This window comes from Sus scrofa, chromosome 6, assembly GCF_054392235.1.
Source record: "Sus scrofa isolate SSC_HxYL_T2T_F1_AM1 chromosome 6, Sscrofa_HxYL_maternal_Yorkshire_Landrace_v2.0, whole genome shotgun sequence".
Classification (NCBI taxonomy): Eukaryota; Metazoa; Chordata; class Mammalia; order Artiodactyla; family Suidae; genus Sus; species Sus scrofa.
In genome coordinates this window covers 124730574-124744702 of record NC_139388.1, presented here as the reverse complement: position 1 = coordinate 124744702, position 14129 = coordinate 124730574, and the positions used below count along the sequence as shown (strand labels likewise).

Below are 14129 nucleotides of genomic sequence, written 5' to 3'. Positions count from 1 at the left end.
GTTCCTGTTGTGGCTCAGTGGTTAATGAATCTGACTAGGAACCATGAGGTTGAAGGCTCGATTCCTGGCCTTGCTGAGTGGGTTAATGATCCGGTGTTGCTGTGAGCTGTGGTGTAGGTCGCAGACACAGCTCGGATCCCAAGTGGCTGTGGTGTAGGCCAGTGGCTACAGCTCCGATTCGACCCCTAGCCTGGGAACCTCCATTTACCATGGGTGTGGCCCTAGAAAAAGACAAAAAACAAAAACAAAATTCAATTAAAAAAAAAAAAGTACCTTTGCAAGGGAAGACACTCTGGTTTGTGAGGACCTACCACCCTCCTGCCTCCCGAAGCCCAGACTCCACACACACTCACTCCCAGATGCAGACAGAGGCCCCCATCCCATTCTGAGGACAGACAGTATTTCAAGGAGTAAAAAACGGGAGCAGTCAGTGATAAGGGGGTCCAGGGCTGGCAGCCACACCCTCTGTGTGAACCACGTCTAGGGGGACACTCCAGGTACAAGGTGGTGAGGGTAGGGGGCTACAGAAGCAGGAATGGGAAGCTGGTGGAGGTGGCTTTGTTCAGTGCCCCCCAGTGTGATCTCCTTTGGGCTCTGCTCTGACTCCACACAGAGCAGAGCCACAGGCATGGAAAATGTCCTCAGTAATCTTTGCGGTCGGACAGCAGGGCCCCAGCCTTCACCACACCCCCTGAGGGGCTGGAGCTTTTTCCTCAGGAAAGAGGCATGAATACCCATCATTATACCACACTTAGCGGCTCCCTCAAACACGGACTGCAGATAAAGGTGCCATTAGAACCAAACCAAGCGCCCAAACTGTTGCTTTGCCTTGCAAGGAAGCAGATTTGTTTCATTTTCCTCCTAGTCTGAAAATTGTGAGGCCTGTTGTTTTTTATATTCTCACTGGGACCTAAGATGCATTTAACCTTGTTCCACCAGTTCATATCTGAAGCCAAATTAGCCTTAAGCACTTTAGCATTTCCATGAATCAAGTAGGAATCTAAAGAGCAGAGTTCCCATTGTGGCACAGTGGAAACAAATCAGACTAGGAACCATGAGGTTGCAGGTTCGATCCCTGGCCTCGCTCAGTGGGTTAAGGATCCTGCATTGACATGAGCTGTGGTGCAGGTCACAGACTCGGCTCGGATCTACGTTGCTGTGGCTGTGGCGTAGGCCAGCAGCTGTAGCTCCGATTCGACCCCTAGCCTGGGAACCTCCATATGCTATGGGTGAGGCCTCAAAAAGCATAAAAAAAAAAAAAAATCTAAAGAGCAACCCTTCTTTGTCCAGGCCCATATATGGCATGTGAATGACACTGGGGGTAGGGAGGGTAGTACAGGCACAGCCTACGTTTGGTTACAAAGCAAATCCTCAAAGCCTCAGGCTGCATGTTTCCTGAGACATATGCTGAAGGACCCAGCCAGAGGAACAGAAAAAGTTTTGAGAAATCAGCAACAAAAGGGCAGCAGTGAGAGGCATGGATGCCTGTAGGAGAGGAGCCTTCAAGGTGGAGAATTAGCTATGGTTGGGGTTGTCAGGTGACATGGTTTATTTTTAAAGCAGACCAGCTGATGTGTGGTCTTCATCATCTTCACATGCTTGAATGTGCACAGAGATCACCTGGGAAGCTTTTGAAGTACAGGTGTGGATTCAAGCATATCAACCAAACTCACAGGTCCCAGAACCACACTGGGAGAAGCACCAACCTTGGGGCAGGCAAACACCTGAACTGCTAGAAGGAGACCCCTGCCTCCCCCCCACCACCTGCCCAATTGTGGCTGGCTAGAATTTGTGGCTACCGCAAGGGCCTCTCATCCTGCAACCCAGACGGGTTCCTCAAAGCATTACCCAGCATCACAGACGATGCAACGCTTCTCTGATGGTGAAATGTACAGTAATCAAGATACAGCACTGACCCGGAAAGGCTTCCCCGTCCCTCACCTGTGGATAACCTCTGAGCCAGCCCTTCATCAGAAAATGAGGGTAACAGAAAACCTTCCTGTTCCTGTGAAAATACTTGGGGATGTGTGTGATTAACATGAATTACAACCTTTTTTTTTTTTTTGTCTTTTGAGGGCCCCACCTGCAGCATATGGAGGTTCCCAGGCTAGGGGTCTAATCAGAGCTACAGCTGCCAGCCTACGCCACAGCCAGAGCCAGAGCAACTTGTGATCTGAGCTGTGTGTGCCACCTACACCACAGCTCACAGTAATGCTGGATCCTTAATCCATTGAGAGAGGCCAGGAACCGAACCCGCAACTTCATGGTTCCCAGACAGATTTGTTTCCACTGCGCCATGGCAGGAACTCTGAATTACAACCTTTTTCACCTGGGAATCAAACAGAAAGAGCCACTGGGGAGCAGACTCTCCTGACACATACATGAGCCTCACCTCCGACAAAGAGATTAAACTACAACAAAACACACAAAAGTGACAGGCCAGAAAGAGGCGAGGGGAGATGTAAAATGACTCCCCCCTCTCCTTGCCCCCTCGGTTCAGAGACACTGGCTGGCTGTGCTGAGTGAAGCATGGAGCTGAGCCAGGTCACGGCCAGCAGCACCCACCTAAACCCCTCCTGCCCCTCCAACTTGCTGGGCTGTCCTGAGTTCAGGACACAATAAAAGCCTTGGGTCATTTTCAGTGACTGGCCTTCCAACTAGAGGCCATATCGCCTGGAGAAATCCCACATTCTTCCAACCCCTCCCTGCTCCCAAAGCACTGTGACCCCTAGTGACTCTGGAGTCAGGATGAGGAGCCAAGGGGCTGCATTTGATGTGAGGCCCCTCCTCTCCTCCTGGTATTCACAGCACACATCTGGTTGGCTCCCTGAGAAGAGACCATTGTGGCCATCTGGCTATCATTTTCTTCTCTTTTCTTTTTTAATTTTTTATTACAGTTGATTTACAAAGTTCTGTCAACTTCTGCTGTACAGAAAAGTGACCTGTTATACATATATATACATTCTTTTTCTCACATTCTCCTTCGTCATGTTCCATCACAAGTAACTAGATACAGTTCCCTGTGCTATACAGTAGGATCTCATTGCTTATCTACTCCCAATGCAACAGTTTGCATCTATTAACCCAAGACTCCCAATCCACCTAATACATGGCACAAATGAACCCTATCTACAGAAAAGAAACAAGCTGACGGCTGGCAATCATTTTCACTGTAGATGAGTCACACGTCCTATATCTGGTAGGTCTTCTGTTATGTTCTGTTTTTCGCAAGGGCTGGTCTTAGAACAGTCAATTCAGTTCCAGCCAGCAAATAATTACTAGACTCTCTGAGGTGCAAAAAGGTGCAAAAGAGAAACAAAGAGGAAACAGGTTTGCTCTTACAGAGGTTGGACCCTAGTGTGGAAGCAATTATACGAAGTATAAAACAGCACAAACTGAAAGGCTTAGGTGACAGCTTCAGAGACCACGGCAGAGGGACCACAGGGTCTGCCTCAGATGCTCGAGCTAGAATCCTCAGGCCAGGCTTCCCACTTCTCTGTCCTGTACCCCCAGTCTCACCCGGCCAGGAACTTGCTCACCACGGACCTGCTACACCTCTGGCCTAAAGTAATCATCCTTCACCTGGGTCACGCAGTGGCCTCCTACCTGCTCACCTGCTTCCCCCTTCCATGGGCTCCCGTCTTATGAAAACATCCCCTTTGGGGTAAGATTTCCCCTGGCGCCCCATTTTTAAATCTCCAACATGCACCCAAATACCCGTTTTTCTTTTCATAGCACTGATCGCTGTCACACTCGATATTTTGCGTATTTATCTTCTTTACCCATCATCTCTCCCCACCCTCACTGCAACAGAAGCACCACAAGAGCAGGCATTTTCATCTGCTTTATGCACTGCTGTAGCCCTAGGACCTTAAACAGTGACTGGCACATAATAGGAGCAGAGTACATTTTTGTGAAGTGAATGAAAGTGGATTCCCTCCCTCCCTCCTCATCCTCTTATCCTATGAATAGAGTGTTTGAACTCTGTTTCCACCCACTTCTTTTTTATAATTTCCGAGACCTAGGAATAACTTTCAGGATCTTTAAGACAGAGTAAGTGTCACACACACCCACCTTCTGCCTACTTCCTTTAAATTCCAACCCAGGTCCAGGCATAAAATAGTCACAAGCTTGTTTTCCATCCTTGTTTGGAATTAAGGAAACATGAATTCCTTTGTTCTCACTTTAAACCAATTTAATGGCAGGAGTCGCAGGTTCAGAAAGACTGCCTCTGATTCAGTAGCATGAGGACTTTTTCCTGGGTACGTAGGAGGGGAAAGAATGCCTTTTAAAAATGCCAGCCTTCAGATAAAAATACCGTTGTCATGGTTTATATAAAAATTGTGGTTAACCTATTTCCAAAATGTCCATGTTTAATTGACTTTAGAAGCAATAATAAAAGTCAAATTTTTATCATTTGCATTTTATGTTTATTTTGGGGTGAGATGCTAATTCAAAATACTGAGAGATAAAAAAAAAATTTGTTTGGTATCTGTCCATGGTACCAGCTGAACATAAATGCCCCTGTTTTCAGTAAAAAGCTCTCTGTTGCAACCAACTTGGGTGGGAAGGGGCGAAAGAAAAAAAGAGAGGGAAGAGGGGAGGGTGGTAAACGCTGCCTTCCAAAAAGCAGGGTTCTCTGCCTTGTTTCCCAGACACCTTCAGGAACAACTTAAGGAAATTTCACAGTCTCAATAGAAGCACCACATGTTAATACTCCCTTTCTTTGCATTGTCTTCAGCCAAACCCTGTAGTCCTAGAGAGAGTGTTGGCTCACTTGAAGAGCTTGGTCCCAAAGAAGGCCTTTCAAGAGCAGATTAGAGCTGACTGCAGAAATTCCTGAGGCAATTTACTAAGAAAAGAGACGCAGAGAGCAAACGCAGAAAGCAACAATGATTTTCCCCCACTCCCCTCTTCCTTCAAGTCCTATTGCTTTTCTCCTTTAGTGAAAGGAAAAAGCTGAAGGAAATGAAGGTTTATTTCCAACACCAGCTGAAAAATGCTTTAAAGCTCTTAGAAAAAAGAAATTATGCTCTTCAAAAGGAAAAAACAAAAACAAAAAACCTAACAATGCCTCCATCCCAGCACCAGAAAAAGATAGTTGGAAATGGCTTGAGTTTCCAGAGAAGTGTGAATATTCTAAAGCCACAGGGGAGGAAGAGCTCAGGATAGGAGATAAAACTGCTGGGATCCCAGCTTGTGTTAAAAAGCAGACTAGGCAATTCAGGGCACTGTGATGATCCTTAAATGAGATCATGACTAATGTCTGCTTCCACACATGAAACACTAATACTGAAGTTGGTGTGTTCTCCTGAACCTTGTTGCTACAAAGATATCAATTAAGAACCAAATGCTGTTTGCCTGCTACAATTTATTCATATACAACATCTGGTCCCAACAGTGAGCAAAATGGTTAAAATCATTCTCCCACTTTTCTAGAGTCTGAAACTGAAACCCCCCAGAATAAAGGTTTTTAAAACTGCTGGAGTTCCTGTTGTGGCTCAGCAGGTTACGAACCCAACTAGTATCCATGAGGATGCAGGTTCAATACCTGGCCTCGATCTGTGGGTTAAGGATCCAGCCATGAGCTGCAGTGTAGGTCACAGACGTGGCTCTGATCCCACGTGGCTATGGCATAGGGCAGCAGCTTCAAATTGACCCCTAGGCTGGGAACTTCCATATGCCACAGGTGTGCCCCCAACCCAAAAAAATACACTTGTAAATAAGTGGAAAGGCCTCTGAATAACTGAAATATCTGTCAACAGTGATAATGTCCTTGACACCAGGGGCAAGAGCCTCATGCTGCACATCCCTCAACCAGAAGACCATAATTAAGTTTTCATCCTCTCTCCTGGGTGGACATTTCAGCTACCCCAGTTTTCCATTACGGAAACCTTTGACGGACACTGATCAATAGAAATATCCATGCGTGTGTGCAAATATTTCTCTGCAGAATTAAATCAAATTTGTCGATAGCTCTCATGTGCTTGGTGACCTGGTGTTGAAGCACAGCAGATCAGGGGCGTTCCTGTTGTGGCTCAGTGGTTAACGAACCCGACTAGTCCATGAGGATGCCAGTTCGATCCCTGGCCTTGCTCAGTGTTAAGGATTAAAATTAAGGGTTAAGGATCCAGTGTTGCCATGAGCTGTGGTGTAGGTTACAGATGCGGCTCAGATCTGGCATGGCTGTGGTATAGGCCAGCAACTGTAGCTCCAATCTGACCCATAGCCGGGGTTGACCCCTAAAAAAGAAAAAGAAAAAGAAAGAAAGAAGGAAAGAAAGAAACACAGCGAATCAGAAGCAGTACACAAAGTGAAACCTGGTTTGGGAAGCTAGGGGTGTCTGGAGCAGCACAGGGGATAAGACACCTAGCCTCTGGACCTCCCAACCGCCCAAAACTCAAGAGAAAAGCCATCTTCCGCTGGCCATCAAGGTGACACCATCTGGAAGTAGGCCAGTCTGCGGCATGTCCATGTGCCTAAACCCAGTTGGCATAATTTATCTGTTTCTATTCATTATTTATGAAGTTTTAGCAATTTGGTTGATTGTGATAGTTTTAGCAGCTAGTTCTGCCTAGTTATGGATGACTGGTTTTAGGAATGGATAATTTGTTTCCAACCCAGCCCCTGCAGCTCCAGCTGGGAAGATATGGCCCAAGCATCCTAGGGGGAGAAGGAAGTCAGGGGCCCTCAGCTTTGCCTAACTGAGCAGTGGACTGTGGGGCCAGCAGAAGTAGAAAGGGGGTTTATCAGGTTTACATTTATGCACTTTGATTACAGGCATTCCCTCCTTATTTAAACCTTCCACAAATAAAGAATCATCTAATATATTCATGTAGGCAATAGAGTCAAATAGTTCAATATATGCAAAATGTTTAAGAATGTATCTCTAAGGGATTTCCCATCATGGCGCAGTGGAAACAAATCTGACTAGGAACCATGAGGTTGCGGGTTCAATCCCCGGCCTCACTCAGTGGGTTAAGGATTTGGCATTGTGGTGAGCTGTGGTGTAGGTCACAGATGAGGCTTGAATCTGCTGTGGCTATGGCTGTGGCTGTGGTGTAGGCCGGCAGCTGCAGCTCTGATTCACCCCTAGCCTGGGAACCTTCATATGCCTCAGGTGTGGACCTAAAAAAGACAAAAAAAAAAAAAAACTAAAAAAAAAGAATGTATGTCTAAGTTACAGATTTCAAAAACAAATTTATGGCTACCAAAGGGGAAACGTGGAGGGAGGGATAAATTAGGAGTTTGGAATTAATAAATACAAGCTACATACATAAAACAGGTAATTAATAAGGACCTACTGCACAATATAGGACCTCTACTTGATGTTCTGTAATAAAACCTATATGGGAAAAGAATCTGAAAAAGGATACATGTGTATGTATAAATGAATCACTTTGTTATACACCTAAAACTAACACAATGTTGTAAATCAACTATACGCCAACAAAATTATTTTTGAAAAATATGTCTAAGAAAAGTGAACATTCATTTTCATCAGATGCATTCCAAAAATTACATATTTTGAAAATGACCTGTTAGGATGTAACAAATTGACCATTCCTTAAAATGCTGCTATTGGGTCAAAGGCAAGGCAACTAAAATGTGAGAAATGTTCGCAAGCTATAAATTTTATGATGGTACCAACACAAGAGGCTATAAACAACAAATACTAAGGAAATGAGTAAATCTGGAAAACTATTCACTAGACAAAGAGGACCAAAAAGGACCAGAGCTGATCCTAAGACCTGAAGTTCATTATAATGACAAAGGTTTAAACTTGAATAGGTTCAGTGCCCTTTATTTAACAAACAAATGCACAGACAAGAAAAGTAGAGAACCTGCTAGAAACACTTACCCCCAAATCAAATTAACCTCCTTAAAAGACTGATACGTAAGGGATAATCTTTCATTTTCTTAAAGATCATTGTATGTATACATCTCACTCCCATCTCCATAAAACAGAGATCACCCAATCCACTATATACTTGTAACATGTGCAAACAACTGAACACAGAGAAAATACACAGGAATGACCACGAACTGGGGAGGGTGGGTGTGCACAGGACGTGAAAAGATACGTCATCCTCAAAATAATATTTGAGTTCCACTGACTGAGTTGATTAAAGTCCATCAAACCTTCTCTTGATATATGCAGTTTAAGCTATAACTAGACTATAGAGTTCTCCCTTTGATATGTCTAGTGAAGGGGAAAACATGAAATACAGAATAACAGTTCAAGTCCTAGCCTAGAAGGTCACAGTAGCAAAGTATCTATTGAAGGAGTGGAGGTAGGGGGAGGAGCAGGAGTTAAGAGCTGGGCGGTTATTAGGAATATCACAGCCAGACCAACAGATGATACTGAGGAGATGAGAAAAGAAATGCTACAGAAAGTCACCCAGCAGCTTTCAGTGGAGAAGGGAGACACAATCCCATGTGTTTCAGAGAGATCACGCTGACGACATTCATTTGGAGGGATCCAAGGTACTTAATAAATATTTGGTTTGGGTTTTTTTTTCTTATTCTTTATATTTTATTAATGCATAGTTGATTTACAGTGTTGTGCCAATTTCTGCTGTACAGCATAGTGGCCCAACCACACATATATATACATTCTTTTTCTCATACTCTCTTCCATCATGTCCTGTCCCAAGAGAGTAGATGCACTTCCCTGTGCTGTACAGGAAGACCTCATTGCTTATCCATTGTACATGTAATAGCTTAAACTTATAGATTGGTTGAGTGAACAAAGAGAGAAAGGAGATCTGTTAAAAACACACTCCACTCATGAAAAATGAGGTACCCAGGGCCTGGACTAAGGCAGTTTGCCAACATTACAGGTGACAGGTGGACCAAGAAAAGTCATTTTAAAAGCTTTTACATCCTTCATAACATAGCAGCCTTACAGGCAACCAATTACTGCTCACTTCCAGGACCTTCTGCTGAACAACCCCCATCTAGTCACTGCTCCTGAACAGGTGCTGTGTCCTCCTACCTCACCCAGGGCTCCCTCCTCTCCCCTGAAAGCCTCTGCTCTGCTTTCAGTTTGTCAAAAACCCTGCCCTTGTGTTAAGACATGTGAAGTGAGTTAGTTGGACAAGACATCCCTGCAGCTCCAGCACCCGTGGGTCTTTGTCATCCTGGACCAGTACAGTCCAGGGACACTCCTGTCTCTGTCCCCAATTCTTGCCACATGAGCCCATCATATCTAAGTGTTCTGCCTGCTCTCCATACATCTGTGCCTTTCCAGTGACTGAGCATCTCAGGGTCCCCTAGGATTTAGGACAGATGTTTGCACCTCCCATAAGACCTAGCACAGTGCCTGGTACATTCCTGGTATTCCACACACACACACACACACACACACACTGGTAACATACACACATTTTGACTATTTTCATGTCACAAGATAAAAATCACTTCATCTCTTAGATCCCAGTTACCTCCTCTGTCAATAAAGGGCTTTAAACGTTTAATGATCATTTTGGTCATTCGTGGCCCTAAGATTCAATGAAAAGTGATTGATATTCAAAGCCAATCTAATCGCCTTTAATATCCATTTCAGCACATTGTTCTCATTTTGAAAACTATCATTAACTTCATTTTCTGCCTCATCATATCAAATGTCTCCTGACAAAGAGGCTGCTCCCCTGGACCAAACTTTCAGCAGCCTCCTCTGAGCCCTCTTCCTGTCCAGGCCTTAACCTTGGCCTGTAAAGACCTGAACAAACACTAACAGAGCTTCTAACAGCTCAAGGCCACATCCCTAGGATGACTCGCGCCCCCTTAAAGTGTCTGCCTGAGAAAACTTTAGGCTGTCAAAAGAATGTTCCATGGGCGCCAGCCAACACCTAAAGATAGGGCCTCTGTCTCCAGCCTCTGTGGGAGGGTAGGGGCCTAACTTGAGTAGGTGCCAGTTTGAAATCCCAGATGAGGTTCACAGGGACCAACCCCTCTCCATGCTTTTTGTAATGTTTCCCTTCCCTCGCTCTACCCAAGCAGGGCTCAGCCCCTCCCCATCCCCTCACTCTTTTTAAACCACCCAGGGAACCGCTACACAAATCAAAGTTGGGTTCATGCTGGCCTCTTCTTCCTATAATGTATCTCCCTATAACATATTACTGATGAAACTCTGCCCTGGCCACTTTAACCAGTGTCTTAGGAACCTGACTAGTATCCATGAGGATGCGGGTTTGGTCCCTGGCCTCGCTCAATGGCTTAAGGATCCTGCATGGCCATGAGGTGCAGTATAGGTTGCAGACACAGCTCAGATCTGGCGTTTCTGGGGCTGTTCTGGCTGCAGCTCCGATTTGACCCATAGCCTGGGAGCGTGGACGTGACCATAAAGGAAAAAAAAAAAAAAAAAGAGTGTCCAGCTTTGTTTACCTGTGACATTCCATCCAGCCTTAGGGACCCAGCTTTAGTGAGGGCCACTCCCCCATCCAACAGCAACAGAAAAGGGGGGCTGTCTGACCCACCCTCAGAGATCTTTCTCCGGTCACCAAACTCTCCAGACCTGCTAGGAAGTCCATCCTCAGCTTCCAACATGGCTGCACCTCCTCCTCTTTGAAGCCTCACATCACACTGTACCACCCAACTCACCACTCGATCAGGACACCGTATGACAGCTGTGCCCTGTGCCACTCTTGCTGCTCCAACTAACAGAGCGCTGCTAAGTACTCCGTCAATGGAGTAGGAGTACCAATAAGTACTTTTATTGGAGTAATGGTAAGTACGTTTCTGACAGAATCCTCATCCTGGGCTTCTTCTATATTCTGGCAGCTCCAAAAACACTCCCTGGTAAATAAAGTGTTCGAGGAGTGCTTTGGTTTAACTTCCCCCACCCCCCGCCCCCACACTGAATGGGCTACATCCAGTCTGGATCTTTACACTTAGGAAGGAAGAAAGGTCAAGAGATAGTTTTTCTTTGATGTGTAATTCAATTTGCTTCCAGATTCCTAATTTTTTCCACAACTTGCTTTGAAGTGGCTAAAAGACGTGAAGTGATTGCCTTTGATCCTGGGGAATTCAGTGACTCAAACTGGCTTATGGTCTGACTTACGCATAAAAGTGCCAAGTATTCTGCAGCCCCATCCTAGGGACAGGGGGGCCAGAAGACAGAGACCTTGCCCTGCGCAACAACTTGGAGAGGGAGGACCTTGCTCCTTTCAGCTTTAGTCAGGGGCTTTCAGAAGTGGGCGTGGAAGGAACAAAACACCACTGTGCCCTCGTTAAGAAAATGCTACTTTGGTGGCATCTACGCTGTCGCTCTACAGCACCCAGAATCCGAGTCCACATCCCTTTCCCCCATACATACAGGTCTCAGAGCTGTGGTAAAGGGGTCCTCTCTGGGGAGGGGGTGCTGCCCTGGCCTCTCAGCTCACTCCTTCACACCCCAGCGATGGCTTGGCCTCTACTGCATCCCATCCAGCTGTTGGCAATTCATAAAACATCCTGGTTTCTGTATATATGTATGACTGGGTCACTTTGCACTACAGCAGAAATTGACAGAACATTGTAAATCAACTATACTCTAATTAAAAATAAAAATTAAAAAAAAAAAAGATATCCAGGCTTCACTACCTCCCAAGTTCAGAGGCCCATGGTAAGACAATTATTAGAACTTGTTTCTGCATGTTCCCAGTCAGAAGAAAAGCCATGCAACCTTGACCTAGACACCCGGGGAATTTAGATTTCACCACACTATAATTAGATCACTTATTCTGGTGCCAAAGCCCTTATAAGTCTTTATTTCACCTAAAGATCATTAACCCATAAAAACAAACACAATGGTGAAGGAAAAACCAATATCTTTCCATAACGAGGAATTTTTCAGGGGGGAGGTGGTGGAGAAAAAGCACGTGACACCTTTGTTGTTTGTTCTTTTGGATTTTTTTGTTTGTTTGTTTTGTTTTGTTTTGTCTTTTGCCTTTTTAGGGCTACACCCTTGGCATATGGAAATTCCTAGGCCAGGGGTCAAATCAGAGCTGCAGGGGCCAGCCTATGCCACAGCCACAGCAACACAGGATCTGAGCCACATCTGTGACCAACACCACAGCTCAGGGCCATGCCAGATCCTTAACCCACAGAATGAGGCCAGGGATCAAACCCGTGTCCTCATGGATACTAGTCAGGTTCATTACCACTGACTGAGCCGAAATGGGAACTCCCTATATTTTTAATTAAAAAAAAAAAAAAAAAAAAAAAAGAGGAGTTCCCATTATGGCGTACTGGTTAACGAATCTGACTAGGAACCATGAGGTTGTGGGTTCGATCCCTGGCCTTGCTCAGTGGGTTAAGGATCCGGCGTTGCCATGAGCTGTGGTGTAGGTCGCAGACGCAGCTCAGATCCCAAGTTGCTGTGGCTCTGGCGCAGGCTGGCAGCTACAGCTCCGATTAGACCCCTAGCCTGGGAGCCTCCACATGCCGTGAGAGCGGCCCAAGAAATGGCAAAAAACAAAAAGAAAAAAAAAAAGAATAAGAGCCTTCCGATTATTCAATGACTATGGTAAATAATAAAATGTGATCTATTTCAATGTCATGATGACCAGGGCCAAGCAAAGGGGGGATTCAATGGGAAGAGAAGAGAATCAGGAAGAGAGAAACTGAGTGAGGGGTACCAGGAGAGGAAGCAAGAAGCCCCCACCAACCTCAGGGCTCCCTCAGGGCTGAGGCCCCCCTAGTCCAGCCCTTACAAAGGTTATCCCTTCCCAGGGCCCCTCTCTGGATGACTCTAGCTTCATGGGCTCTCCTGGCTCTCAGAGCTGGGCCCAGTCTACCACTGGGGGGAGCGACATCAGGGACCCCTCCCTCATCCACACGGCTGGATCACCACTTGCTCAGTCTAGCTGCTCTGCCTGTGCTCTGTCCTGTGTAGAGCAGTGGGCTCCATCCTACAGTCCTGAATCCCAGAGTCCCGAATCCTGTGGCCAACAGGGGCATCCATGGACCGGAGACCCTGCTCATCTCCTTCCTGCTCATCTGATGGCAACACCTTCTCCACCCCTGGATGAGATGAGTATGGCTTCCAGCCCCTTGTCATCCCACGCAGACACCCATTACGGCAGGACCCAGGGGAAATGGCTCTGTCGCAGTCTGCAAACCCAGGTATTTGGGGAAGCCAGCACCATGGCTGGGGCACTTCAGCATCTTCAGGGCACTCACAGCACTGTGACAAATAACAGGCTTCCTAAAGGACTAAGAGGCCGATGGGGTGATGGATGGACCCGATGAGGGAACCAAAGCACAAATTTGTAAACTATGAATCACTGTATTAGTGACATGCTTGTAAAAATAAATTTCTCTCAACCAATCTTTGGGTCATGTTTTTCCTAACATACTTGGTGACTTGTAAGTTCTGACAATCCCATTTTTTAACCCACGGGTTTTAGATAGCATTATCTAGGCCATTAGTATTTTTTAATGTGTTTATTTTCTCTGGTTACAAAAGTAATACATTCCCACTGGGAAAAAATGCTGTTATTATACAGAAAAAATAATAAAATACTATAATTTTGTATCTTTATATGAAGTAAAAGTCTTCTGTAATCTCACCCCTATAGATTTCTGTATATAGTCTTCCAGATTTAAACAGATTAACATATATACATTAAACTAAGTTGTGTTTATAACAGTTACTGCACCTAATTATGTTAGGGAAAGTTTCTCAGAAATGACTTTGTCAGTCTTTATTTCAATGGCAGGTCCTTCTCATTAGAATTCTCAATTTTCTCTGTGTTTCTTCATCTTACTCTGAGATTTCACAGGCTTGACTTGACTACTTAAAACATTATCAGTGGCAGCCAATGAAGAGTGTGAGCCACAGCCCTCATCACCCCACAGCTGGGCCTCTGTGTGGACCACAGAGTGGCTGAGACTTCCCACCAGCTGAGCTGCCAGGGTCCTGCAGGCACCATCCCTGCATGTGGCTTAGTCTAGGGGCAGCGCCCACCTGTAAAGGCTCCAAGGACAGGTGAGCACCCAGTTCCACCAAAAATGGGGGCACAGCCACATGTGGGCCAAAAGAGAGGATGAACCACGTGGGGGCCAGGGAGTAAAGAGAAACATTGCCAATGAATCTCCCACCCACCCTGCAAGCAAAAACTCTTTACAGACTAAATAAGTAA

The 14129-nt window shown here is 45.6% G+C and overlaps 1 protein-coding gene across 30 annotated transcripts in view; it reads right to left on the bottom strand.

Annotated features, from left to right (window-relative positions):
• FHOD3 (formin homology 2 domain containing 3) overlaps positions 1 to 14129 on the bottom strand; it is a 548282-nt gene that overhangs the window by 332256 nt on the left and 201897 nt on the right. The window lies entirely within an intron of this gene.